This window comes from Staurois parvus, unplaced genomic scaffold (assembly GCF_062004578.1).
Source record: "Staurois parvus isolate SC_StPar_1 unplaced genomic scaffold, SC_StPar_1.0 ptg000006l, whole genome shotgun sequence".
Taxonomy (NCBI): Eukaryota; Metazoa; Chordata; class Amphibia; order Anura; family Ranidae; genus Staurois; species Staurois parvus.
The window spans coordinates 6,542,033-6,554,066 of NW_028317802.1; positions in this window are offsets into that span (position 1 = coordinate 6,542,033).

Below are 12,034 nucleotides of genomic sequence, written 5' to 3' on the forward strand. Positions count from 1 at the left end.
CATGACTGAAAGCCACCTACTTGACTGTGGAGCCCAAGATGACAAGGGTGGCACAACTCCCATCCAAGCACCCTTGGTGGTGCAGACAGGGACTGCAAGGGCTCAGAAGCAAGGAGGCTGGAACTTGAAAACACAGGAATCCTCCCAGTGGTAGTATGGAGAAAGGTCACCATCTGTGATCAGCAGCAGCCAGGCACAGAATCTTCATTAGGTTCAGGCAGGAGTTGACAATGAAGTACCAGGTCAGGAGGCAGAGTCATTTATTACAGGTATTTACATAGCACCATCGATTTACATATACATATATTGCACATCAGTCCCTGCCCTTAAGGAGCTTACAATCTAAGATCCCCAACTCACATACTAGGGCCAATCAACCTGCAAACACATCTTTGGAGTGTGGGAGGAAACCCATGCAGGCATGGGATGAACATGCAAACTTGAGGCAGGTGGTGCCATGGTTGGGAATCAAACCAACAACCCCAGTGATACTAGGCAGACATATTAACCACTGAGCCACTGTGCTGCATGCTCATGCTGGGGTCGATAATACAGATGAGAAGCACACATAACAGACAAGGGCAATCCAAAAGAGAAGTGTCAGGTGTAGTCAGTAACAAGGCTAGCAGGTTTTCAGGAAACCGAAGCATGGGAATCAGAGCTGAAGACAGTCCAGCAATGAGGCTAAATAGATCTCATAGGCCACTGGACATCATGATCATTGGCAATGCTCATGCATGTACATGTGCACGGAGGCCCATGTCTGCCCGTACAAGTGTGCATTCTTGTCCTTACATGTCTTACGTTTTTATGCTCATGACCCTGCACATGCACCTGTGCACAGAAATTAGCACTTGCTACACGATATTAACACACTGATTTCATTCCTGTTTTTATATCATCCTGACGTTCTGCACTAAATCCTGTGCTTTGCTTGGGCAGAGCAAATTAACAGGTTTACTTTAGCAGTGCCCAACCAGCAGCCTATATTCACCTTTTAATTACTTCCCACTACTCTGTTCTACTATAACATACCTGGTACTTCTAATTTTGGATATGACTGTGGCTCACTTTCCTTCTTCTCACATGACAGTGCTGGTGCCTGGTTATCCACCTCTGTCAAATAGAGGGGATGGGGGAGTCCTCAGCTCTGCTCAGAGCTAAACCTTTTTGCTGGTGGCCAAACAGAGAAGCAGGGGAAAGAAGAAAGAAGAAATGTACAGCTGGTGGGACTAGAATTTACATGACATGAAGCTCTGCTTTAAAAAAATAAATTTTATTCAAGTATGTGTTCTTAAAGTGTTACTAAACCCATACCCTACATTCACTATATCCAGTCTTCCACAGTACACACAGCATGGAAATGCAATTATTTTAGTAAATATAAAATGCAAAATATCTTTTCTTATCAGCAGTGTATAGCAGTCTTGTGACTTCTATCACTGTCTGACTGAGTGCTGATTAATCTTGTAGGAGGAGTTTTTATTCTTCTCTGACTGTCCTATGAGGCTGCAGGACCCCTGACCCTCTGTCCAGACAGCAATGATTGCACCCCCCAAAAAAACAAAAACTCTAGCAATACACACTAAACTGAGCATGTGCACTAGTAATAAAGCTATGTTTAAAAAAAAGATGTCTAAAAAAGTAAACTAATAAATTAAACTGTACATTAATTAATTGACTCCTTCATAACCAGGGCCGGTGCTGTACTGTTTTGCACCCTAGGGAAGACCAGCTACTTGCGCCCCCCAGCCCCAAAATAAATAAAAAAAATTAAAAACAGTAGAAAATATTATATCAACAAAACATGAAACTGCTAAATATATTTTAATTTTCAAAAATAAGTGCCATAAGATGCCACCAGCACCAGTATTAAAGATAAAATCAGTGTCACAAATGGACTGTATCTGTGGCTGGAAGTGGCAGGGTGACCATTGTAGTGAGTGGATGATGATGGATCCACGCTTTGACAGATCCCAGGATGGAATTCCCCAGGCATGGGGGGGGATAAAATGCAGTGACATGGGGGGGATAAAATGCTGTGACAGCAGGGAGCCCAGCCCACACACACACACATACACACACACACAGCACACCTGGACTGAGTGATCCCACACAGTGACAGATCCGCCACAACATATCACCAACACTGACACAGATCAGGCCCAGCAGGCACTAGAAGAGCAGGCTTTGGGACTTTGATGATGTCATCACTCACTGACACATTGCACATGTGATGGATAGCGGGCCGCCCGAGTCACACTCACACAAACATGAGATTCAGAGTCAGATCAGAGTCAGACATTAGCTTCCTCCACCTCCGATGATGAAAGGAAAGAGAAGGACTGGAACTCCACAGTGATCAGCAGCCACCAGCCGGGTTGCAGTAACGGACTGAGTCTGAGAGGAACACTTGAAGGCGTGGCAGCTCAGCTGCTTCATTGGCCCCTGATACCGTGCATCTTCCTCTGTACTTTCTTCCTCCCCTCAGCTGGAGGATCATTCATGATGTGGCCGCATCCCACATAGAAATAGTGCCGGCCTGTGCTGCGCCATGGTGCCCCTAGACAGCAATGCACCCTAGGCAGCTGCCTAGTTTGCTTAGTGGAAGCACCAGCCCTGTTGGCAACCACCACCCCCACCCCATCCTAAACATTCACTTATGAATGCAGACATGCAAGTTTGATGAGCATGTGTACAATTGCACACTATACACGCTAGGCATCCCCACATACTGCAGTGAGACGAATAATTGAGGTTGATTTACTAGGCTGTTCACTTACATTCTCCTCGCAACCACCAAACTTAGCCAAGTCCATCGGATTGCCAGACAGAGAAGCAAGATTCATCACTCCAGAGAACACGTCTCCACTGCTCTAGAGTTCAGTGGCGGCGTGCTTTACACCACTGCATCCAACGCTTTGCATTGCAGTTGGTGAAGTAAGGCTTGGATTGGCCATGGAAACTCCTTTCATGAAGCTCTGTATGCACTGTTGTTGTACTAATCTGAAGGCCACATGAAGTTTGGAGGTCCTATTGTCTCTGCAGATAGCTCACGACTTCTGCTCACTGATCCCGCTCTGTCATTTTATGTGGTTTACCACTTCATGGCTGAGTTGCAGTTGTTCCCAGTTGCTTCCACTTTGTTATAATACCACTAACAGTTGACCATGGAATATTTAATTGCAAGGAAATTTCACGGATGGACTTTTTGTACAGGTGGCAACCTATCACGGTACCACGCTTAAATTCACTGAGCTCCTGAGAGTGACCCATTCCCATTGCAGTCTGCATGCCTAGGTGCTTGATTTTATACACCTGTGGCCATGGAGGTGATTGTAACATCTGAATCCAATGATTTGGAGGGGTGTCCCAATACCTTTGGCAATATAGTGTACTTATCTATTACCTTTTGTATCACTCAACCCTTCCTCCTAGATTGTAAGCTCTAACAAGCAGGGCCCTCTTTTTCCTCTTGTACCAAATTGTATTTTAACAGTAAGGTCTACCTTCATTTTGTAAAGCGCTGCACAAACTGTTGGCGCTAAATAAATCCTCTATAATAATAATGTCCAATGTTATATGTGGGTTGCAGTAGTTTCTCTGCTCCCAACTACTTTGATTAGATTATGGTTAATTTCCCAGGTAAGGAACCCCTCTCTTTACAAAAGTCTTGTCCAGAGTGGAGGCACTGCCAACTTTATTATCAAACTCACTCTTCCACTTAGCAAAGGTTCTGGTTTTCTTATTTACCTACAGATTTAATGCAATATCCTGTTTGGGTATCCCCTCCCCCAAAAAAAGGGCTACAAGTGTATGGTCAGCTTAAGATTTGAGCAGAGTGCCTTGATACTGCTCCTCAGATGAGTGGTAGTGCCATCATCTCTAGCCAAGCAATGGCTAGAAAAAAAAGGAAGACACCAGGTGTGGAAGAAGTATTGGAGTAGATGATAATAGAGGATTGTGCATGAATTCACATGGCAAGTGCTACTGCTTCAACCCCAGCCTCAGTTCCACTTTAATTGTCGCTGCGATCAAAGCAATATTTCTGTTTCTCCATTAGAGCTATGACTGATGATTATTCTGTACATTACCATGAGACTTTCTTTTTTCCTATTTTTGGCTTGCCCTATCTGTTTCTGTTAAATCTGTGCAGACAGAGGGAGTTGGTTTCATTACAGGGCACAATCAGAAAGGAATGGCACAGTCAAGTTATGATAATGATTTGACAGCTTGACATATTGAGAAAAGATGAGAATACTGATTCTCCACAACTGGGGGCAGGAAGAACCATTAAGAATGCATTTAGCTTGTTTACTGAAATTTGTAAGTGATGCATATTAAGACAACTCCTTTGTTTTCATTTATCATGGCTGAAGTGAAGTGACACCCACGGAGGAAGCTAAATTAGATTTATTGGAATATAGTAGAAATATTGGACTCCTGGTTTTTTGAAGCTTCAAAATTGAGGTGCAGACATCTATAAGAGGACAGAGATCCATTTTATATTTTGAAAAGAATAAGCGAGCTGTGCAGAAATAAATGGATATTTCATAATCTGTCTTAGAAAATACTACACAGTGACAGAAGCTGAATATGCAATGCTAAATGAACATGCAGGCAGGAAAGTACACTAAGACTCCATTTGTACAGCTTTATTTATATCATTCAAAAGAACAAAGATAAACAAATATAGGAAAAATAATCATAATACCACAGAGAAACACTGCTAAGCAATATTTACATCTAGAAAGGCCTCATAAAAGTTCACCATTTCATGTATTTTTTAGAAAAAAATTTTTTTACAGTTTAAGGGATTTTAGAAAAAACATTAGATAATTAAAAAAAAACATTTTCGCTAAATGAGGACATTCCCAACTCTTTAAAGTGTATCTGTAGGTCAAACCTTTTTTGCCTTTTTTTTAGCAACTTCAGATTGAAATAGAAGGGTCACTTTAAGAAACATTAAATTGCAAAATTGATTGTGTAGATATTTTATATGCTACATTCTTTTTTTTTTTCAAAAGTAGACTTTCCCTTTTTTCCCTTTTACAAACCTTAGCATGTATTTACATCATACAAAAATATATATTTGACAGTAGGTGTGCTTTAAAGTGTACATAAAGCCAAAACCTTTTTTCTAGTTTTAGTTAGATTTAGGAAGGGTATGAGCTCATTTCCAGCGCTCTTTTGGAAATATTTACTTTCTCTTCCTGTCATGCCAACAGTTTTTTACTAGGCAGGAAGTAAAGGAAAATCTGAAATGAAAAAAATTGATAAGGATTCTATTCTTCCCTTTAAAAAAGATATGTCTATGTATGTCTGTGCTCTGCATGGGAGTTCTCCTCACTTCCTGTCTGGAGCCCTAGCTAGCAGTACAACCCAGAGAGTGATTCTAACTTTTTCCCATTTAATCCAAAGATGTGGCTAGACATAAGCTTTATTAGTAGCAAATTGAGAGTATTTTCTCTGAGAGAGTTTATTAGTAACGTCAAAGCAGGATACACTGCCCATAATTTTATTCTCACTGTGAGCCACAGAGATCATAAAACTTATTGACGTCCTAGTTATGAAATCAATAGCCATCACATGACCAATCCTAGTCCTTTCTTCTGTACACTTTCAATGTGCAAGTTGAGATATCAGTAGTCTATCACATGGTCATTCCTAGACCTTTCCAGAGTACACTCCTAATTTTCAAAATGGGATATCAATGGTCAATCACATGACCAATTTTAGACCCTGCCTTTGTACACTCCAAATCTTCAACATGGGATATCAATGTTCCATCATATGACCAGTCCTGGACCTTGCCCCTGTACACTCTCTAACTTCAAGAGAAGTTGGCAACTAATAGTGGCTACACATGACTGTCTCAAAATAGAAAATTGACTGCAATAGTATGTTACCTTACATTCAGTCAATATTAGAAAATGTTAGAAAAAGCAACATTTCTATGTAAGGGATGTTGCAGAAACCCTGAAAGATGATGGAAATAATCAGAATAAGACAATGACAGCTGAAGAATGCAACACCATAGTGGTAGTGGGCACATGAATAAAAATAATTAATAAGTATGTTGCTTGTTTTTTTCTTTTTGACATACAACAGAGCTTTTCTCATGTTTTGTTTGATGAAGAGGAAAAAAAGGTATTTTGTTCAAGCTGGCAAAAAGAAAGGCATGTGTGCAGCTTCACAGTCTTTGAAAGTGACAGCATGTTTTCTGAGCTGTCATTTTACAAGTGGAAGATTCATGCTACTGTGTTCTAGATGGTACAGCTAGTGGAAGCTGTGTTGTATTGCAGTGACCACATTTTGAAGGCATAGTGGGCCTAATGTATTAAGGTTTATGAAAATAGGTGATCTGTTCAGTAAAAAAAAGAAATCAGATCACTTATTTTTCACAATAACACAATATCACAATTTGATATTTTTCATCAATATACATGAAAATGAGTTAAATAGCATCCTAATTTAATGTTCATTTTAGGAAAATACAGTGGGAAAAATTTAAATGTACAGTATATAAACCCTAACAATGAACTTTTCATATTTGCTACATTTCAGTTTGCTAATTATACCACTCAAAGTGTTTTCTTATATCTGTTTGATATGTGAAAACAAGATCTGTTAAACATGTAGAAATTGAGAGCTGTCCTGTGTCCTGTGTCCATTTCCTGTGTTATCTTAAGGAGTCTAATTATCCTTCCCAGTTTTTTTTAACTTTAAATTTCTTTTAATTATTGAATTTTTCAAGAAAAATAATATTATATAGACAACAATAGACCATTTCTTCAAACCGATTATCAGAATGATTTCTAGTATATAAATAACAACACGCAGTTGTTATACAATAAATATAGCTTATGCGGCTATATTAGCTCTATGATATATTAGACCCTGTTTACCCCATTGAGGGTTCAGACTGTAAGCAGGGCATAATATTATGTATAGACAATGTTAACTTTGATATCAAGGATCATACAGAAAAAGAACCAGAAATAAAGAGAGAAAATTAAAAAAAAGTAAGAATAGTTCTAAGTAACCCAAAGTATAAATATCTCATTAGTAAACAAGAAACTTTCAAACATTAACAGTGGTTAAGTTCCTTCAAGAGATTGGAGGCTCTAGAATAAGACAACCAAGTATGCCAACATTTCTTGAGTATGTGTTGAATACGTGAAGTCCTTATAAACTAATATTAATTCGTAATGAGCTTGATTGTTTAATCTAAAAAGAACACTAGATAGATTAGGAGCATATTCAGTTTTCCAGTATTTAGTTATATGGAATCTTGTGGCTATTAGTATATGAGTTACATATGTTCTATATTGTGGAGGATATATATTTAAATCAATTCTAACAGAGCCATAGCAGAGGTAAACTCCATTAAATTTCCAGAAAAGTAGCTAAAAAGGAAGACATTGATTTCCAAAAGCTATGTAAATTTTTGCAGTTCCATAATATATGATATAATGTGCTGATTTGTTCATTACATCTCCAGCAAATCAGGGATACGGATGGGTAAACTGTTGAGAATTTGTAAGGTGTCAGATACCATCTATTTAATATTTTCTGGGCATTATCCCAGTGTTCAATACATGGAGAAGCTTTCCCAGTGATCAACATGGCTTTTTGCCATTGATCCCACGAGAAGGTTTGAGATAATTCTTTCTCCAACTTTTGCATATGGGAGCTTTTTAAATTCTTGGGACAACTAGACAGAATATTGTAAAAGAAAGATATTGCTTTTCTTTTATGTCTGCCCTTAGTTGTGAGATATTGCCATATCTCTGCAGGGATTTCTACATTTTTATCAGGATTGAGCTCTCTTAAGCTGGTGTGCGCATTGATTTTAAAAAGTACTTTGTTTTTGAGTTGTACGGGTAAGCAGTTATAGTAATGAAAGCCCTGTGATATCCACTCGCCTACTGAAAGACGAATTTTGCAGTATTCCATAGTTCTTAAAGGAATAGCCATGCTTGTTACATTACTGTCCCCTTTAGTTTTAGATAGGATATGTTTCCAAGCTATTAAGGTGGATCTTATAGGTAAAAGGTTGGGTAAGATTATTTTAGGAATTATATTACAAGGGCAAACATAGCATAACCTAAAGTAGCCTCCTGTTCAATAGTTAACTCTATTTTTTCTTCAGGAGAAGAGAACTAATACCGCATATGGTTCAATAAGGAGGTGTAATAATAATTTCTAATGTCTGGAAGGCCCATACCTCCTCCAGATTTATTAGTGATTAATGTTAAGAACGAAACCCTGTTTTTTTTTGCCGTTCCAAATAACATTTTTCAATTTTGAGTTAATTTGAGTGAAACATTTAGAAGGAATTGGGATGGGAATAGAGCAAAAATAATAAAGGATTTTAAGTAGGGCTTGCATTTTACATGCTGCTACTTTACCTACCCAAGAAAGTTGGGTTTTTTGAATATTTTGAAAGTCCTTATTAATTTGTTCTAAGAGTTTAGGGAAATTAACCTCATATAATTTAGAGGATGAATAGGCAAGTTTTATCCTACAATATAGAGGGTTCATCCCAATTGTAGAAAAATGTTTCCCGCAAGTCATTAATGATAGTTGTAGATAGGTTCATAGGTAACACATAGCATTTGTTATGATTGATCTTATAATAAGACACTCTACCATAGTAATGTAAAGTTTATTGAATTTCAGATAAAGAAATATCCGGGTTACATAATGATAGAGATATATATCACAACAAATAATCCTATTTTGTGCTCGTAATGTCCAATTCTTATGCCATTAACAGCAGAATTTGAATGAATGAATTGTGCTAATGGCTCAATGGCTAATGAGAAGATTAGGGGTGTTTGTGGACACCCTTGCTAATCCCATTTCATAAATTAAAACTCTTTGATATTATTTCAGAGGTAAACACTTTAGCAGATAGCTGCATGTATAAAGGCATGATAGCTGAGTGAATAGATAAAGATTCTGAGATATAATCCCAGCATAGCCTGTCAAATGCATCTAAAGCTAGGAGTAAAGAAGGCATTCCACAAATTTCTATATGTTAAATTATGTTTATCATATGTCTTGTTCCATCTGTGGCCTGGTGGCCTTTAACAAACCCCACTTGATTGGGACCTATTAAGTAAGAGGTTACTTCCAAGAGGCAATTTGCTAGCATTTTTGCATAAATTTTAAGAACCGAGTTTATAATGAAATGGGTCAATAATTCATAGGAGATATGGGGTCTTTCCCCGGTTTAGGAAGAGTAATGATAATAGCCTCCAACATCTCCTTGTGAAAATTGTTGTCATTGGCCACAAAATTAAATATTTTAGTCAAGTGATGTGCTAGTGTATCAGCAAATGCTTTATAATATTCCCCTGAAAGACCATCAATTCCAGGGGCTTTGTTATTTGGTAAGGATTTGGGCATTTTTAGGCGTTTCTTCCAAGGATATTGCTTTCTTTAGTTGTTCTAGAGTGGCAATATCAATTTTCAAGAGGTTTACTTTATTTAAGAACTCAGTTATATTATGTGTTGGTTGAGTATTACGTTTATCATCTTTTATGTTACTTAGTGATTCACAGTACTCCAAAAAGGTATCAGCTATTTCCTGGGGTTCGTAAAGTACCTTACCTGAGTTATGGTAAATTAATTTCTGGATTTTATTTTTACTTTGACGTTGGCGTAAATGAAAAGCCAATAGCTTGCCAGCTTTGTTGCCCTGGAAATAGTAATTTAATTTTAATTGTTTAAGAAATTTATCATGATCCAGTAATAATAAGGTCCACAGTTCAGTCCTGTAATTATTGAGTTGTTGCAATAAGACTAGGTCATTAGGGGATTTTTTATGCTTTTCTTCTAGTTTAGATATATCCTTTAATAGACTATTTATAGCATTAATGTTATGTTTTTTTTCTCTAGAGGCCATTTGGATCAATAATCCCCTAACATAGGCTTTATGAGTACACCATAAATTGGTACAATTTACTGAATTATTATCATTGATTACAAAAAATTCTTTAAGTTTATCTTTCATTACAAATATTTTTCTTGAGAAAGAATATATGTATTGTTTCTCCATAATGTATTATTTGCACAAGGCTGCCCCATCCTAATTTGAAATGTAATTGGTGTGTGGTCGGACCACGATATATTATGTATCCAGGCATCTACTATTTTGTGAAGTTTGTCTGTAATGAAATACTCAATCCTTGAGTACGTTTTGTGAACATTAGAAAATAATGTATAGTCCATGTTTGTGGAGTGGAGACATCTCCAAGAATCAGACAGATCTTCATGGGAAAAAATATTGTGTAATCCAGTTCTAGTAATAGGAGAGGGTGGTGTCCATATCCATAGGAGCATTAAAGTCCCTGCAAATGACAATACTTCCCTTTTGTATTTTCCAAATTTTCCCTAAGATTTTCTGAACTTATAGATGAGGATTTTTATTTGGAGCCCATATATCTACAATTGTATAGAAGGGCCAGATCTAGCCTGTTTGATGTGGGGGTGCAGTAAAAAATGCCAGGGGGGCAGAGGATGTGAGGTCAGTAGGGTAGTATACAGGGGGTCAGCAGGGCAGAGGATAGGATCAGCAGTTTAAAGGGCAGTCTACAGAAGCCTATAGTTTGTAGGACAGTGTACACTGGGCTATCGGAGAAGAGGACAGCGTGCAGCTGGATAGTGTACAAGTGTGAGTAGGGTAGTGTACAGGGGGTCAGCAGAGTAGACAATAAGGGTCAACAGAGCATATGACAGGGATCGGCAGGGTGGAGAAGAGGGGCCATCAGGTCAATAGGATGGAGGACAGGGGTCAGCAATGCAGAGGGCAGGGGTCAGCAGTGCAGAGGACAGGAGTCAGCAGTACAGAGGGCAGGGGACAGCAGGGCAGTGTAAAGGGGTCAGCAGGGCAAAAGACAATGGTCAGCAGAGAAGAGGACCATGTCATTGCTGGCAGAGTACTCAGCAGATCTCCTCCTCCCTTCCCCACACTCTAAATAGCCTGAGTACTTAGAGCTCCTCCACACCACAACACATAACTGAGATTGGATTTTGTTACTGACACAGCATATATCTGCACAGTGTGTAGTTGGCTACAGATTGAGAAATTCAAGCAAATCTCAGCTATGTGCTATGAGGGGAGGAGAACATCTGCTGAGTGCCCTCATTTCATGTCTCACCAAAAAAAAAAAAATCATTCCTCCTAGCACACATCATATTATCCTCAAATTTCCCATCTTAGCAGAAATTTTCCATGCCAAATCCCCCCTCCCAGCACAAACCGTATCCCCCAAATTCCCTCTCCTAGCATAATCCTCTCCCATTCCCCCTCCTAGCACAACACCCTCCTAATTACTATTCCCAGGGCAAATTCTCCTTCCCCACCCAAATCCCCCCCAAAATTTCCCTTCTTAGAACAAATCCTCTCCAGCCCTCTCCTCTTAAAGCAAATTCCCCCACCCTCTTCTAGCACAAATTCCCCCCCCAAAAAAAATCCCCCTCTTAGCCCAAATCCCACCAACCCCAATCTTTCCTCCTAGCACATATCCAACCAAACTCCCTCCTTGCACATATTCCTTCCCAATCCCCCCCAGCAAAAAAATCTGCATTGATGAGTCCCTCATTAATTTTTCAGGCCACCTTGCATTCAAACAATTTCTCCCCAGCAAGCGTGCCAGATACGGGGTCAAGATGTAGAAGACATGTGAGAGGACAACAGGCTATACTTATAAGTTTCTGTCAAGGTCCTACCTTTTCCCAGAGGTTATGTTACTCCATGTGCTAGCATCCATCTTGGATTTCTGCTGAGCATGATGGGAATCTTTTATGCCTTCAGGTCTCTGAGGTCCATCCCCCAGAGGGGTGTGGCTGAGTACATATAAGCCTGGGATCTGCACATGCTCTTTGCACTTGTGTCTTGTGTCTTGGTCTTGCTACAGCTCTGTGTATACGCTCGTGACTCTTCTGGTATTCTGACTCGGCTTGTGACTAAGACCATTCTCTGCGTTTCCCTTTGATCTGACCTTCCGTTGCTGAACCCGGC